This window comes from Hyaena hyaena, unplaced genomic scaffold, assembly GCF_003009895.1.
Source record: "Hyaena hyaena isolate Hyena2069 unplaced genomic scaffold, ASM300989v1 scaffold_134, whole genome shotgun sequence".
In the NCBI taxonomy this organism is placed as follows: Eukaryota; Metazoa; Chordata; class Mammalia; order Carnivora; family Hyaenidae; genus Hyaena; species Hyaena hyaena.
In genome coordinates, this window is record NW_024080766.1 from 571,748 (window position 1) to 577,747 (window position 6,000).

At 66.8% G+C, this 6,000-nt stretch overlaps 1 protein-coding gene across 3 annotated transcripts in view; it reads right to left on the reverse strand.

The window, feature by feature from the left end:
- Positions 1–6,000, reverse strand: part of LOC120235630 (tubulin polymerization promoting protein) — a 28,291-nt gene that overhangs the window by 5,391 nt on the left and 16,900 nt on the right. The gene's annotated exons all lie outside the window — the stretch shown is intronic.

A 6,000-nucleotide genomic window follows, 5' to 3' on the forward strand; every position in this document is an offset into this window, starting at 1 on the left:
GAGGGAAGAAGTCTAGTCAAGAAACTCATCCCATCTGAACCGCACAGAGGCCGAGTCCTGCCTGGGGCCGCCGCGGCCTGACGTCCCCATCAGCACATAGGGACAGGCCTGGGCGACGGTCCTACTAAGGCCCAGCGAGGCAGGCCCAGGGCCCGGCCCCCCACCCGGGACTCACACTGTCTCCACCTGAGAGCCGCCCGCCTGCGGCACAAGGGGGAGGTGCAGCCCTGTCCATTCGCCACCACAAGCCACTCACAGGATTTCAGGAAGGTTCTAAACTGGCTCTGCACCTTTTATAATTTTAACTAAAAACCATTTTTGCCACTTTGGCTGGGTCTCCTGCTAATGCACTGAGGGTCAGTGTTCTAGATCGAGCACAGGGACACCCTGTCGGAGCAGCGGCCTGGGCACGGGCGCGACGGCCCTGCAGACGTGCACCAGACGGCCCAGAACAGCCCCACGAAGCCACGGGAGGGTTTCCACAAAGGGGCGCGCAGGCAGCCCAGCCGAGAAGGGGCCGCGTCTCCACCAGGTGCTGATCGCAGCACCGAGAGACGGACTCTGCGCCACCGGCCTACGTTCTAAACTTCTGCAAGGACACCTAAGAGGAAAACCTGGTGACCTTGGGTGAAGCCAAGATTTCGTAGAAACACCAACAAAGTCCATAAAAGAAACAAAAAGGAACTGGAATTCACCAAAAATTTAAAAGCCACGCCCTTGAAAGATGCTGCACGAAGGCCACAAGCCACAGCTGGGGAGAAAGCACGTGCACACGCCAGAAAGAGGCAGCTTCTCAACCTCGACAGGAAGAAACCCAGTACAGAAAATTGGGCAAAATGTCTGCACCAGACACTGTCCAGGAAGCCCTCCGGGTGGCCAACACGGAGTGCACTGAGCGCCACCCCACGTGGGGAGTCCTGCCCGACCGCTGGGCCAGCGTGGCTGAAGTGAGATGGCCACAGCGGGAGGCGGCGGGCAGCCGGGCGCTCTGACATGGTGTCACTCGGGGACGCAGCTTGGCAGTTACGGCTCCGAGCCCCCAAGCCCAGGCTCGACGCGGGATGGACACGCCACAGTCCCGTGTAAACCCCGTGGCCAGGTGTCCTTCGGCAGTGGACGGACGGGCATCACACACAGGGCCTCAGAGGCACCTGACATGCCATGTGGCAGCCTGCAGGTGGGGGGGGGGCTGGGGGGCTGCAGGCGGGGGAGGGGGGAGTGGGGCTGGAGGGCTGCAGGCGGGGAGTGGGGCTGGGGGGCTGTAGGCGGGGGGGGGAGTGGGGCTGGGGGGCTGCAGGCGGGGAGTGGGACTGGGCAGCCTGTGCCTCCGGGGGGCCTGCACTCGGAGCACCGGTGCCCCTTCTGTCCTAGGACGCTGGTCCCCACCACGACCACACAGCAGGGCCTCCTGAGACCCGGGGTGGGCAGCGGGTTTTGCCCCTGAAGCAGTCGGCCTTGACGCGCCCCAGCCTCTGAGCAAACCAGCCGGGGAGCGAGGTCCCCGCCCCGCTGCCCCGCGTGGGGGTCCCAGCCCCGCTGCCCCGCGTGGGGGTCCCCACTGCCGCTGCCCCGCGTGGGGGTCCCCGCCCCGCTGCCCCGCGTGGGGGTCCCCACTGCTGCTGCCCTGTGTGGAGGTCCCTGCCCTGCTGCCCGGTCAGGGCCCTGCGTGTTTGTCCTGGGCCATCAAAGGCACTCCTGTCTCCTAGTCACGCCCTCCCGGGTGGCATGTGGATGCCAGGCCTGACGGCCAGCCGGGTGACCGGCCGCCGGAGCACGCAGCCCTCTCTGGGCACCGCGGCACCAGGCACCACCAGTGTGAGTCACTTGAGCTGGGGGTGGGGGGTGGCTGACGGGGGCTCCCGTCAGAGGCCCACATTCAGATCTGGTGGACACGGGCCCAAGGCCGACTCGGCCGCCCCACTTGGCGGCGCCGGGCGTCCCCACCGTAACTGCCGAGCAGGGAGTTCTCCCCAGGGGACCCGGCGCCCTGCTGCAGAGAGCCCTCCGTGGCAAGTTCTAGAATGACAATGCCCGTCTCTTCCCCAGAGACACTGATCACATTACACTGCTCTCTGGACACAGAGTGAGCCTGTTCTCCAGAGTCCGCAGAGCTGGAGGGGGTCCCCACCCCGAAACCCCCTCTTCTCCCAGCTCCAGGCCGGGCTGGCCAGCGCCCTGCCTGCGAGCAGTGGGGTCACTGGTCACACACAAGGCCCCGTGAGCTGGGATTTCACTTTGCTCCCCAAGCCCTGCGTCCCCCAGGCCTCCAGACCCAACTCAGGGTGGGCAGCGGGCTGACCCCTGCCGGTGCTGAAGGTCACCCTGGGGACACTGGAGCTGGCAGGGGGCCAGTGCAGCCCCCCAGAGACAGGCGTGCGTGCCTCCAGGGCCACCACCAGGAAGGCTTCCGGGCTTCGGGCCGAAATGTGCCAGTACGTCTATGAATCAGGACCGATGGCACTCCCAGCCAGCGTGCTGGGTCGTCACAGAGACCGTGCCGCTCGGGGGTGGGAGAAAGCTGCTGGCTCTCCCGGCCTCCCCTGACCAGCAGCGGCCTGGCTGGCCAGGACGCCAGTGCCGGCCGGAAGTGGGGGTCGAGGGGCCGCTGAAGGCCCTGAGGAGGCCCGGTGAGAAGGAGGGGCCTGTGGGACATTCCCTTGGGCCGGCAGGAGGGGGGAGTCCCGGGGGAGCTTCCGTCGTGGCTGTGACGTGGCGATGCCCTCACGTCGCGCTTGACCGGGAGCAGCTCCCAGGCCAGACCAGCCGCTCCAACCGCACGCGGTGCCCAGGGGACCGCCGATCGGGGCGCCTGGGGGACTCGGTCGGTTAAGTGTCTGACTTCAGCTCGGATCATGGTTTCACGGTTCATGAGTTAGAGCCCGGCGTCAGGCTGTGTTGACAGAGCAGAGCCTGCTTTGGAGCCTCTGTTCTCTCTCTGCCTCTCCCCTGTGCCCGCCCTCCCTCTGTCTCTCTGTCAAAAATAAATAAACTTAAAAAAAAAAAAAGGAGGACCACCACCTGAAGTCAGACCTTTCTGGCAGACAGCGCCCCCCCTCCCCGCTCCAGACCTTTCTGGCAGACAGCGACCCCCCCCCGCTCCTGCCCGAGGCTCCCCAGTGCTGCTGACCAACCCGCCTTTCAGGGCCCAGGGAACAGCATGGCGCTGTGGGGCGCGAGGGGCCGCACGGAGGCCTGACCCGCCCGAAGGGCAGCTGTGCCCCAGCTCTTCCCTCAAGCAGGAAAAAGCCACCCTAGCGTGCGTGCTTCACGCAGGGCCTGGGGGACGGGGTCCCTGGGCGCTGCAGCCACCCCCCCCCGCCACAACCTGCACCCCTAATTGCCATCCTGGCTGTGGCAGGGGGTGGGCTATGAAACAGACCCACTGAGGTCACTGAAACCGTTTCTGAGCGTTTGGGGAAGGTCATGCTCTCCCAACATCCACGTTAACCCAGTGAGGAGCCAGCGGGCCAGGAGCTGCGACTGCAGGCGCACCGGGCTGCCCGCCGCCGAGTCCCCGCACGGCCTCGGGCCAGGAGGGCCCACAGAGAAGGCCTCGGCCACGTGGCCGTCCTGACACGGCCGCCGGCCCTGAACGCCCGCCCTCACTTCCCCCTGCCTGGACAGCGTGGGCCCGGAGCAGGCCCGGCACAGGGGAGCCCCTGTCCCTGGGGTCTCTGGGACGTGCCAGCACGCAGCTCTGCCAGCCCCACCCGCCCCTCCCCGCGGGCGCCCCTGCCCCACAGTCGTGCTGGACCCACGGCGGGCAACACCTGCCCTCCGGACCGTTTTCTGTGCCGAGTTCCTGCGGCCTGTTACTCCCGCTTCCTGCCTCGGACAAGTCCCACCGTGTCCGGGCCGCGGCCACGGGGTGTGTGGCAAGACAGGCCGTGGCCGACAGGCCCCAAGGAGCCCCGCCAAGCTGCTGCTTCCTAACCTGAGACCCAGACGCTGGCATCACGTTGCAGGAAACACGGCCCCCACTCTGACCACGCGGCAACCCCGAAGCAGCGGCCGCCCCTGCCCGCCTTCCGCGGGCCCTCCAGCTGCGCCCGACCCGAGCACGCGGGCAGGGTGCAGAGGGCGCCGCCGTCCACGCTTCCCCACATGGGGCTGTCAGGTGCTACTCGTGCTGGGCACACCGAGTCTGGATTAATTAATATTTCAGACCGACCGTGGTCGGCCCCTTGGGGCAGAGAGGGTGCAGCAGGCTTTGTCTTAGTAACAATAGCGTTCAATCAAGACCTGGTGTGGAGCTGCAAGAAATTTGTTTAAAATCTAACACATAGTAACATCAAAACAAACAAGCGCTGCCGTGGCAACAGGACCTAAACAAAGCCTGCAGATACCCCGGGCTGGCGCCGCCGCCCGCAGAGCCATGGCAACCGCCTGCAAACAGAGCGGGCTCTCTTCCACCAGTTAGAGGCTGTGGCTCCGCGGCCGTGGCTCCCACGAGGCCGAGATGCTTCTGCCACGGCTGCCACTTGGAACAAGCGTGACCTCAGACCCCATCGATCAGGATGTGCACATACCGCCCAACACCACCCCCGTCGCACGGCCAGATGAGAACAGCTCCAAACGGGCTCCCTGCAGCCTCTCCTGGGACCCCAGGACCCCGCCCGGGACCCCATCCACCTCCCCTTCCAGGGACAAGGCCTGAGCACCCCGTTGCCCTCTCCCGAGGTGCCCAGCCAGCCATGTGGGCATGGGCCCTGCCTGCACCTGCTCTGTGTAGGGGCCCCAGGGGCTGCCACAGGCTGGTGTGACTGTTGTGACCGCAACCCCTTGCTGGGCTGGGGCCCCCATGGCCCACTCATCGCATCCCCCAGGACAGAGACAGCAGGGGTCTCAAGCGGCCCTGGGCTCTGCAGTGTGGAGCCCGCCGTGCCCGGGAGCCATGGGCTGAGTCTCGGCCCCAAGCGTCTGAGTGGCTGATGCCTTGCCTCCCAGGACAGGGACTGCGACCAGACGGGGCTCCCCTTGCTGTGCTCACACCAGGACCCATGTCCCGCCCCCGGGTGGTGGGCTGCCCACGCCTTCGGCACACAGGAGCCAGGAAGGCACCTGTCCTCAGAGTGAGCCACCTGCCCAGCCCTGAGGGCGTGGAGAGCCTGAGTCCTACCTGCGCGTGCATGTGGCTGCATACGTGGAACCTATGTAGGAGCGCCCGGGCCAGCTGCGGGGGTGGGACCCCTGGCTGTGCCCCATGCCGCAGCCTCCCAGCCCTGTTGAAACCCCCCCCAAGGGACACGGCTCAGGTTCCTCTGCTCCTCAGCCTGACCGTGTCTCCTAGATGCGTGGGGTTTCCCAAGGTCAATCCTAAAGGCCTGAAGGGCACACCCAGGGAAGCAAACAGAGGGGCCACGCTGGGCCTCATCGGAGCTCCTGCCCCCCAGCTGAGGTCACGCGAGCCCACCAGGGCTCCCGGACGCCTGGCAGAGGAGCAGGCGGTCCAGATTCGGGGACAGGGCTGCACCAGGGCTGTGCCGACCAGGGAGCCGCTGACAGACCCATGAGGCCTGGGGTGCACACAGCCCTCTGCCCAGGCCCTGCCCCTCAGACGCGGCAGAGGTCAGGTCCGCAGAGGGAGGGGCACGGACGCCGGGCCTCGGGGGTTCTGGGCCCACGCTGTTGACAGAACAGCTCCTGGGCTCCCGGGGCTTCACCCCAGAGCATCTCCTGGGCTCCAACCACAGGACCTCCCCCTCCTGCACCCCGCCTTCACCTCCTCCTCCTGCACCCCGCCTTCATCTCCCCCTCCTGCACCCCGCCTTCATCTCCCCGTCCCTCCTGCACCCCGCCTTCATCTCCCTGTCCCTCCTGCACCCCGCCGTCACCTCCCCCTCCTGCACCCCGCCTTCATCTCCCCGTCCCTCCTGCACCCCGCCTTCACCTCCTCCTCCCTCCTGCACCCCGCCTTCACCGCCTCCTTCTCACCTCCTGCACCCACCTTTACCTCCTCCCCCGTCTGTACCCCAGCCCTGTCCCTTGCCCTCTGACCCT